The sequence below is a fragment of the Belonocnema kinseyi genome, chromosome 8, assembly GCF_010883055.1.
Source record: "Belonocnema kinseyi isolate 2016_QV_RU_SX_M_011 chromosome 8, B_treatae_v1, whole genome shotgun sequence".
Lineage (NCBI taxonomy): Eukaryota > Metazoa > Arthropoda > Insecta > Hymenoptera > Cynipidae > Belonocnema > Belonocnema kinseyi.
The window spans coordinates 35,250,569-35,262,432 of NC_046664.1; positions in this window are offsets into that span (position 1 = coordinate 35,250,569).

The following is an 11,864-nucleotide window of genomic DNA, read 5'->3' on the forward strand; positions in this document are numbered from 1 at the left end:
GAATTCTCGAAAACTGATTTTCAAGCCATCAGGGGCCAACTCGAGCGGCCTGAAGCGGCCAGGCAAATTTTATGCGTGGTTATAGAATCCGGAGTCTCAATTTATGTTCAACTAGAAACAAATATAATGCTTTATTATTTAGAATTAAACATTACTGCCAAAATTTTCTTTAATTTGTGTAAAGTAAAATTACATGGCTCTTCTAAGAATTGGTTAATATACATGTATATTAAATTTACTACGCAGCCTCTTAATAACTATTTCATTAACCGAGTTCTTAGATTTACTATATAAATGTATAGTAAATGCATATTAAAATTGCAAACATTTTTAAAAGTGTAGATTTTGAGGGGTTTAACAAATATCACTGTACTTCAATACATTTTCCAAGCAGTCGTAAAATATAATTTCAATATTTCATAATATATTTAAATATTCCATTTCATTTTCAACATATGTGAACAATTTCAACGGGTTTCCAAGGGTTTTAATAATTTTATGGAGTTTTAAATTTTTATGGATTTCACGGAATTGTTTGTGACGATCTGAAGATATTTTCAAATATTTTGTACAATTCATTTGGAATTGGCCCTGAAATCTTATTAATTCATCGTAAATTCTATTCAGTTATTTTAATTTATTTTGCGTTCTTCTAAATTCACTAAATTCTACCCAATTGAATTACTTTTTCCATATTTGTAAATTGTTTTCAATTCACTTGATTGATTTTTTAAATGTAGTTTGAATTTTTGTGAATTATATATAATTTTTCTCAATTCCTTTAAATTTCTGTTATTTGAATTGTTTCGAATTTTTCTAAATTTATCTTGAATCTGTTACCCTTTGTGCGCGAGAAAGTACGCTATGAGGTTGAAAATAAGCGCCTATATTATACCCTATATTTTATCCCATAGGGACTGTGAGTCCTTCGAATATTTAAAAAAGTTTCTTTTTAGGCAATGCCTTTTCGTCCCTCCTAATCCTTTGGGAGGATCGTTACTTCCTTCTCTTCTCCTTGGAGTGACGTTCTTAAAAGCAATATTTCAGTATATTTCGAAACTATCTCCATGATATGCTTCGATCAGACGATAATTGATATGGAGCCTTTTCAAAATGTTAAACTTTATTTTCACTTCTTACGAATATTTTATATGAAAGCATTGTTCACAATTATAAATGATGTGTTATGCTTATATTAGATTATTATGCTTTTCTAGACATGCCCTTTAGGCGTAATTTCTCCGAAAGTATTGTGAAAAATATGACTTATGTGGTATGCTTGGATTCGGGAAATAACGAACTATGTGTATGTGTTATCAAAAGTGAAATAATGTTTATTATATCAAAAACAGTCTTGTTCAAAGTTGCCCTAATTTGGAAGAATTATTACCTTCAATTTTCCGTGCGAAAAGTGACTCTTAAAAGTATATATCATTCGAATCAGAATTTCAAGAAACACCCAAATCCGTTGAGTGTCAGAGTAGTATTTTTAGCATATTTTTTGGGAACTAAAATTTCATTAATTTCAATGGTGCCAAAGAGAAAATTCAGAAATGAATCCAAGAAGGTTTTCTTGAGAATGGTGCCAGATGTGAATTCCAGTTTGAGTAGGTATTGTGACCTTACGGGCCCTGCAACTTTCCGAGGTTGGGTAAAGGGTATGCATTGCATTAAGGACAACAGCGTGGGCGTGCCTAACGCTCTCACAGAAAAACGCTGGTGTTTAATTTGTTGCAGCTCAAATTTCATTGGTCTTCCAATCATAATTTGAACCAATTTTCAAATCTCAAATGTATTCCTCTGAACGTAGGTGCACATCTGAGCATCTAGGAGAAAGTATAATTTGTAGACTGAATTTTAGCTCAATGCCGAGAGTTGTGGAGTGCTGAACCGCACTGTCAGTTACCTGAACGCCTGTCAAAGTAACTATTCGCATTGCGATATTGACTGAATAATTGTTAATAAGGAAACTAATTGAAACAATATTTGCCTAATTTTCAACTTTATTTCATTTAACAGTGTGTACTAGTCACTTAGAATAAAATGATAACTTCCTAATGCAACTTCCAAATGTTAGGTTAGTCATGGCCGTCGATATTTAAACTAAAGCCGAGATGTGTAGAAAAAGTCATGACCGTCTATATATACAGTTAGGTATTTTCACTTCAACCACCAGCTAACTTCACTCTTTTGAATACAGAAAATCTAGAGGAAATTTCTTCGAAAGAATAGGCATCAATTAAGATGCAGACGGTCACGACGTAGTTTTTACATCTCGGCATTGGTGGCTTGAATATCATGTAGGTTTGGACTAACCTAAGATTTGGATATTATATCACGCCAAGTAGAATTTTTATTCAAAGACACTAATAGTCACTGGTAAATGGAAAGAATTTAAAAGTTAGGTAATTATTATTATAACTTACCTGCTTATCAACATCTACTTCACCCAATTAACACCCGACAAAATCATCTTGACAAGTGACTGACGGTTTGTAGACGACACTTCACGTTGCTCTGGATGAGAAAAAACAGTGTCTAAATGAATTTTTCAAAAATGCTTTTCGTTTATGCATGTTTTTTAGCATTTATTTAAAAGCAATAATTCTTGCATACATGCTAATCTTTTTAGAAAGACTTTATCTAAGTTTCTGCGAAATACAATTTTCGACATAATCATTACAAGCCGAGAAATTGGCCTTCAAAAGTAAGGTGAATTTGACCAATCATATTTTTAATATAATAAACATTATTTCATATTTGATAACACATATCCATAGCTTATTATTTTCCGAACCCAGACACATCACATGTCATATTTTTCACAATACTTTCGGAGAAATTACACCTAGTCGACATGTCTCCAAAAGCCCATCTACACAGCCCTCTTCAGTTCTCTCTTTCAACGCGTTTTCGGCTCGTCATCCCCACTCCTGGTTATTGTTCAAGCGCTCGTTTTGTTCTGCTTTTTGAGCTTCCAATTATAATATGGTAGCAAAATATTAAGAACAGATTTATTTTCCAATATTAAAAAAAAGATAATTAAAATATTTTCTTTTAACACCAATGTTTAGAAACATTCATGAATAAGTTGTATCGTAGAATTTAAATTACTTCATCAAAGAGTTATGCCGAGAATCCTTTTGTCATTTTAAAAACATATGGTTCAAAGTTTAGAACGGAAGTGTTGTCTTTATTATCATCGAATAGTTCACAATTTAAATGTTTTCTTTTAGAAATAAATTCATTGAAATAAAATTGGTCATTTGAAATCTACGATTTACAAAACACCAGAAAAATCAACAAACAAACTGAAACCCAATCAGATAGTTAACAACAATGAGGGTATGATGTTCGAGAATTTCGTTCCACCAATTTTAGTGGATAAGATCAAATGACTTACCTCTCATAAATAAGACTAAGAAAATTTTATAATAATCATGAAATTGTCTCAAACTCACCTGCGGCTTTCTCTGCAGTATCATAATACTTAGAACATTCACTAGTGTAAATAAAGTAGAAGAGATAGAAAAAAATTAAAAACCGCATGACTGTTAATTAATTTTATTTTTAATTGGTGTAATTTTCACCTGTGTAACTGAATATAAGAAGATTAGTTTAGTATGATTTCTTTATATAACAGAAAATGTGCATCTACTGTTTGTTATGATGAATTTAAAATGGAACAGTAATGATCACATTTTATTAGCACCGACTATTTACTCATCCTGATAAGGAAATACGTCATCATACACACGTCAAAAATATTTACAATTCAAATATAAAATTGTTGGCTTTGAACATTATTTCGGTTACTCCATATGAACGTATAGGATATCCTCAATGTTTCGTCATGAAAAATTTAATGCAAATAAACCGATAAAATTTATTCACTACTTCTTTATGTACAGTTTCGACGATAATCAAGTTCATACCTGCTTCTAGGTTAGAATCAGCGCTGTAAAAAATTGATAAGAAGAAGCGATTTCGTACCTAAACTAATTTTAAATAACTTAAATTTTTTAGAAATTTTAAAGATTTCAGGCTATTCACAATTTTAGAAAATACATAATTGATTTATCAACCACTTGTACAACATTTATGTACAGATAAAACCCACGAAAAGTAGGAGTTAATATTTGGAAGTACATTTTCTTAAACCAACATAAACTTTTAAAAAACACAAATTTTGCAACAAAATTACACAAGGAGGCTCAAAAGAATCATGTTCTTTAAAAAAAACTCTTTTTTAAAAAGCAGCTACTCAAGAAAATTAATTTGTGCAAAATAATTGTACAAAAAGAAACAAAATAAGCGAAATATTTTTTCAAATATTGGGAGCGTGCATTAATTTTGAGAGATTTTTTGTGTGTAAAATCGCGGGTTTATTTAAGAAAAAATCCACCCGTCTCGCGGGCACATGCTCTAAGCGCCCTATGCACGCGGTTTGCTTCGCTCGCTAGTTTGAACGCGCCTAGGGCGCGCGACTGTTGGTTCTCGCGCTCGATAATATATTTATTTCACGCTCCGCGCTCGGTAATGTATTTACCTCGCGCTCCGCGTTCAGTCGTTGCATTGCCCTCCACATTTGTGCACAGACCACAATGCGAAATTTTCTACATTCTATGATAAAAACTATCATATCTGCTAATACTGCTTATTCCGATATTGCAAAACAATGTTCACTTTTTATTTTTCCTGATCCTAATAGGGCCCTGCTGTGGTTGTTTAATCATTTTCCCTTTTCTTAAGTGAAGCTGAACACTTGTTTTTCAATTTGTCATTAAAGAAGGTTCTCAATGTATCTACGGCCTTGACGATTACATTCTCATTGCGATAATCGCGCTTCGCGCTTAACAGTTACGTTATACAGGCTCTAATTTTTTAAATATTGGGCTAATCGAAAAAGTCGGCAAAAATAGTTTTGAAATATATTTAGTATCTAGTGAAAATTTTGAATAAGATTTTTGGATCTATGAAAAAAATAATTTTTTATATTTTTTGAAAATTTTCAAATTTTTGAAAAGTATATAACTTTTCTAATTTTCATAAAAATGAAAATTTTTATTTAGATAATTTGCAAGTCTTTCACCCATCTATAAGAAACTTCGACAAAAACTTTTTAAATTTCAAAAAAAAAATTTGAAATTTTGAAAATGCTCCCAAATTTTAAATTTTGATTCGAAATATCTGATTAACGAACTTAGCCTTCATTTTGGGTACCTTCAGAAGTGTATTAAATGCGGACTCGATTGGAGAAATCCTTCAAAAGTTAGTGTGGCTACAACATTCAGGTAACCATACATACAGACCTACAGACATACAGGCATACAGACATACAAACATACATACATACAGACAGATAGACAGACATTGATGAAATTTTATGATTTTCGGATTCTGTGAGTACCGAAACGTAAAGATCCGTTAAAAACCAGAGATCGAAAACTTGGACGATTACATTACATTCTCAGGAATGAGAATGTAATACATATTTCTGGCAGCATACGGATACCACGTCGGAAAAACGACTCGTCTTTTAAAGCTATCCACGAATCAACCCATTTTTTAACATCTTCATACAAAATGAATCTTTGCGCAGACAGACCGTGAATCATGGATCTATATGACAATTGAAGAAAGAGGGAGAAAAAAGAAAGAGACATCCAAATCACCTCTCTCTCATTCCTTTATTATTTGTCCGTCTTTTTTATACTACCAGATGTGACGCTCTGGCAAATTACACTCCATTAACTTGGATGTATGCTACTTTTGTTTATTAACCGAAAGAGTGACCTGTCCGTTAAAACAAATTGTTTTTCGTAATCTGAGTATCTTAACGATGACGATGAGCATAAGCAGTTCTTGAGATCTTCGAATGCTTTCTCGCAATCTGATGTCCAATGAAAGGGATGATTTTCCTTTGTAAGGTCAATGAGAGGTTTGGCCCTGGTGGAAAAGTTCTTAATGAATTTTCGATAATACCCGGCGAGTCTCAGAAATTATTTTACCTGTTTTCAGTTTGTGGGGTTTTTGAAGTCCCTTATCGCTTGAATCTTATGAGGATTTGTTTTTACCCCTTCTGCTGTGATAACGTGACCCAGATATTCTAATTCTGGTCTAAGATACTTTCATTCATCAGGCTGAAACTTCACTCCTGTTTGTGGCTGTCTTTCGAAGATTATGATGAGGTGCACCAAATCTATAAGAGCTGTGTCCATCATCCTCTGTATGATTGCCACCGAATTCTCAAAATCAAAAGGCAATCTCTCGAATTTAAAATGACCTTGTATACGAAAGCCTGTGTATTTTTTTATTATTGATCCATAGATATCTGATGGTATCCGGAGCTTCAATCAAATGCTGAAAAGAAATTCGCCTTTCCTAAGTGGTCGAGTATATCATTGATTATTGGTAACTGATGTGCATGTAGGTCAGTTCTTTTGTTTAGCTTCCTGAAATCAATGACAATGCGCTATTTTTAAATTCCAAAAGCATCTAGTTTATTAGGAAGATTTATTTCAGCTTTATGACACTATGGTTGGCGATAAGCAGGAATTGTGCATGGGAGAGGATCTCCTTTTAAGATGAAAATGTTGTGATAACTTCGGAGAATTTTGTTCATTCCTTCTCGGTGTTTTTCTTTAATAGGTGAGTTTCGTATTTGTTTGGAGAAGTTGGAATCTCTTGGCTAATTCCTTTGTCGTAATAGAATTTACCATCTTTTACGTTCTGTTGGAACACTTATGAACATGGGTTAACTCTTCGTTCTTGAAAGCATCATTTGGTCTGTCTGATTCAAAATCAGAGTTCGTAATTCATGGTTTTGTATTCTGTGGATTGAGCCTGGAATATGGGGATGATCTGTAATTAGCATGTGCCCCTGTTTCTTTTCTACTTTTACGGTAATTACTGTAATCAAGCTTATTGATACTAATATTCCGTCATCGTGCAATTCATGTTTGCTTTGTCTAATTCTAAATTAGTGTCTGAAAGGCTAAATTTATAACAGTACATGAATGGAACTTCGATAAATCGATCCTCGAATAGTGGGAAATCATTTAATACAATAATCAAGACATTCTCTTTTTCCTTGAATTTAAATTTTGTTGTTTTATTCGTCGGGTGTTAGTCGTTTTCCATAGAGAACACTTTGCTCAATTTTTTACGTGGATGATTTGAATGAACGAGCTCATCCTTGATTAGTTCAAGTGAGGATCCGCTGTACACTAAAAGTCTTCCTGCTCTATTTGTTCCATGTAGGTTTGCTCTACTCAAAAATACTCTTCCTGATATTGCAGAGACTCTATCTCTGTTCATATTGGACCCTCTTGATGGTTCAGGAGTTTTTCTGCAATTTCTTCCACCTATAAATTGTAGACACAATTTGATGTTCAAAAAATTTCGGCTTTTACAGTAGCATTAAGTATTGTTGTGTCCCGATTTTTTGCAGATTTCACAAAATGTTTGTCTTTGGTGTTGGAATGCTGTCCCAGGTTGAGCAAAGGTCGGTTTTGTCAGAAATTTGTTATCGGTTAGTCTAGCGTTTGAATATCCAATGTGAAGTGCCGATATCATCCTTCAAGTTCATAATATATTTTTTATGGCCGCTTTCTTTCTCCTCTATTTGAATTTCTAAGCATTGCGAGGTTTGATTTGATTGTTCGTTCTGAAACACTTAAATTAGTTTATTATAATGCTGCCGAAATCGAATTAATTTAATAAATCTATTTTCCCACATTTTGACTCAAGGCAGAGAACAAGTGATCATAATCATCTATTGAGCTGAGGCAGATGGAGCGTTTTGCTTAGTCTTTAATTCTTTCCTCTATGACAAAGTCCAAAAGTAAATCTGGCTGTGAACATTTTTTTTATTTTACTTGCGTATAAATCAAACAGTAAAACTAATTGTTTCAAAGATTAGTAGAAAATTATTAATTCGCCTAAATTGAATATTGGCTAGTTCAATAATGGAAATCCACTGGTTACTGAGTTAAAATATATCCAATTATGTTGGGATATTATTTTTGGTTTCCTTCTAATATTTAGCATGCTACTCCGAGAGGCATTTATCAATGGCTCCTTTCGCCGATGCGTACGAAATACCTCAGTAGGGTTTCGGACCCGCTTACAAATGACCTTCAGACAAGCTGCAATAGCTACTTTTTCGGCCTGGAAAACTATAGGAAATGTACCAAGTTCTGTTATGTCAGAGCTGGATTTCTGTCCTTAGATTTCAGCTGTTGTTCCCAACGAGTCTTTAGAACCATCTGTGTACCAAAAGAGACCTCCTGGTGTATATAATTAATTTTTTCTTCCTTTACACACATATTCTTCAGTTTTAGGGAAAATGACCTTTTACGGTTTCATCAAGGATAGTTTCCTCAACATAATATTAGTTTGCATAGCGAGAATGGTATCCTCAGATAAAGGTAGCCCCAAACTGGGAGTGTATAGAATTCCCCAGCCATAATCTTCCTTGCGAAAAAGTTGAACGGCGGGATGTTTAGAATGATAAGCGTCAACTTAAGACAGCAGACGCTCCTCGAGCGTGGTGCAGATTTATCTGGATAAAATCCAGACTGGAGGGGGGACATCTAGTGTCCATTTTAACTTGTTTGTCTCTTGCTCCTCTTACCAAAACAGATACGGGGCTCTGTCTTCGGGTGTGACTTTGTTTTTGAGAATATCTTCGTATTAATCATCAGCATCAACCCATAGTGAGGCCTACAGTCAATCTTCGTGAGACTATTTATTACACCTGGTTCTAAAGTCTCCCATTTTCAATCTCGAATTTTGGATTGATATCATCTTAAGTACTGCTTCTGGTTCGACTGATACAGCAGGAATCCAAAGCAGCAGCTTTACCAGTAGGCCGTATAAAAACTGGTTTTTAAAAGATTTTACGAATTTATTATTAATTATTTACATACTACTTATTTATTAACTTAAATAAAATATTATTTGGAGACGCCTTCAAACTTTTCACGGTATAATGTTCTGACGGGAAGGTTGTCAAACAAGTAAAAAAATCCAGTGAAGAAGCGTCATTTTAGTACTCTTGAAACTTATTGGGAATACTAAAATGAGTACTAAAATGACAGTTCTAATTTTCATCCTGTCATTTTTTATATGCTTGACAGCCTGCCAATCAACTTTGGCACCACCGTGAAGCTGCCAGTCAAATTTTTTGTTAGTTCTTTGCTTTCAAACAATCTTTCCCAATGGGTTTCAAGAGTACTAAAATGAAGGTTCTAATTGTCATCCTGTCATTTTTTTATATTTTTGACAGCCTGCCAGTTAACTTTGGTACCACCGTAAATCTGCCAGTCAAATTGTTTGTTAGTTCTTAGCATTTAAACAATCATTCCCAATGGGTTTCAAGAACACTATAATTACGTCTTTTTGATATGTTTGACAGCCTGCCAATCAACTTTGGCACCCCCGAGAAGCTGCTAATCAAATTTTTTGTTAGTTCTCAGCATTCAAAAAATCATTCCCATTAGGTTTCAAGAGTAATAAAATGATGTCGTTTCACTCGAATTTTTAAACAGTTTAACAATAAATTGTTGCAAAATGAACCAACAGCTGCTAGCCAGTCAACGAGTTTCGAACTGTTGACTATGAAAAGAAAATAATCTGAAATTTTGGTGAGTATTAAAATGACGTCCATAGAATTGTCGCGATCTCCCGGACTATATTTTCTAAATTGCAGCCCAAGAGTCTAGCAAAAATGAATATTGTAAAAATTGATATGAAAATTAATTGCGTATGATAAATATTTCGCAAAAAAATTATAAACCTTTTTGAAAAAAATACTCTCTGCTGAAAAAAACGTCCAGGCCCCTGGGAGACCGCAAATAAACTAGCAAAGAAAGACAACAATTTTAAATGACATGACTAGTAATTTTAAAATACTTTTCAATTGATTTGCTTTCAAGACGAGTGACAGAATAAGTGAATATTCCTTTGCATCGTATTGTCGCTTTATATACCAAAAATATGCCTCTACTTTTTTGTGAAGATTGCAAAATCTGTTGAAACAAAGAAGTTATAAAATGTTTCTACTACATTTTATGTACACTGCCGAGGCTAATCGAGTTGCTGTTAATTTGGTTGATAAATCGTTTTTTGTTGACTAAAAATTAATTTTTGAACTAAAAATTTAAATATTCCATTTTTTGTTGAAGGTTTTTCCATTTTTTATTTTTTTTAATACAAATTAAAATAAAACTTCTTCAATCTTTGAGACTGTGTTTGTAATTATGAACAGGATTTTAATTAATGTCGTGATGTACTGATGAGTAAAGAATATTGGATCATAATACGTACATCTATACACAGAAACAACAAGGTACATCATTTATCTTCAAGAGTTGAAAATTTAGCAATTTGGTTGGATTTTTTTTAACTTACAAGTAAATCTTTTGTGGTGAAATATTAATCTTCTTGGCGAATCATTCTTTTTTTTAATTATTTTCCTACATGAAAGTTGAATATCCCTTTCTAAATTCCAAGTTTGGTTGAAAATTCATATATTTTGTTAAAAATTAATTTTTTGGTAAAAAATTAAAAATTTGGTTGAAAATTCATTTCTCTGATTGAAAATTAGGTTTTTTATTTGAAATTAATTCTTTTTTGAAAGTGTACCCGTTTTTAATAGATATTAATTTTTTTGATTGACAATTCATCTATAATCGAAAATCTAACCATTTTTAACAAATTCATCTATTTTATTAAACATTTGTCTTTTATTGTAGAAAACTTATATTTTGGTTTGAAAATTCAACTACTAAATAAAAGATTTTACATTCTTGTCCTAATGAATAGGTATTGGTTTGATGTAAAATTTAGCTTAGTCGGGTTTTATAAAATCTCCACGTTTTGAGACCCCCTGAGACAAACTGTCTGTCTATCTGTTGTCTGTCTGTAGTCTATAGGCACGATTTTTAAAGTTCTGTGCACAAATGTGGGAAAAATAACAAGGCCGTGTGCGTAGCACGAGATAAATACATCATAGATCGCGAATTTAAAACGAATCCAACTATTCTATTAAAGGTTAAAAATGAATCTCTTATAGATTAAAAATTGAACAGTATGGTAGAAATTTTTAAAAAGTTGAAAATTCATGATTTTAGTTAAAAATAATTATTCCTTTGTTACAAATTTAACTATTTTGTTGATAGTTTTTTTGCTAAAAATTAATTTTTTAATACAAAACTTCAATATTCCATGTTTTTCAGGAAATTAATCTTTTTTATTTAAAAATTCAAACATTATCTTCTTCGTTAAGCGTTTAAATTTTTGAGTTTCCCAATTTATGTTCTAAAATTCAATAATTTGTTAGAAATTCAACTATTTGGTCGAAAGCTTAACTAATTTGTTAAAAATACAATTTTTTAGTTGAACATTCCTAATTTTAGTTACAAACTAATTTTGCTTTTTTTAAATATAAATATTTCTTTGGTATTGTTTTTTTTATTGGTACAAAATTATTTTTTAACTGAAGATGTAGCTATTTCATTTTTAATTCAAAATTATTTTTTTATATTTGAAAATTCAATCATCTGGTTGAAAATTTAAGTATTTTATTAAAAACTCGACTTTTTTGGCAGACAATTGATTGTCTCGGTTAAAATTTCAACTATTTGGTACAAATTCATGTATTTTCTTCAAAATTCACTATATTTTGTAGAAAATGAATTTTTAATGATAAAAATGCAACTATTTCTGATTAAAATCTTTTTTGGTTAATATATAAGCCATTACATTTTTTGTCAAAAATTGATCTCTGTGGATGCAAATTAAACTACTTTGTTCAAAATTCTTCTTTCAGTATGAAATTAATTTTGTGAGTAAAAATT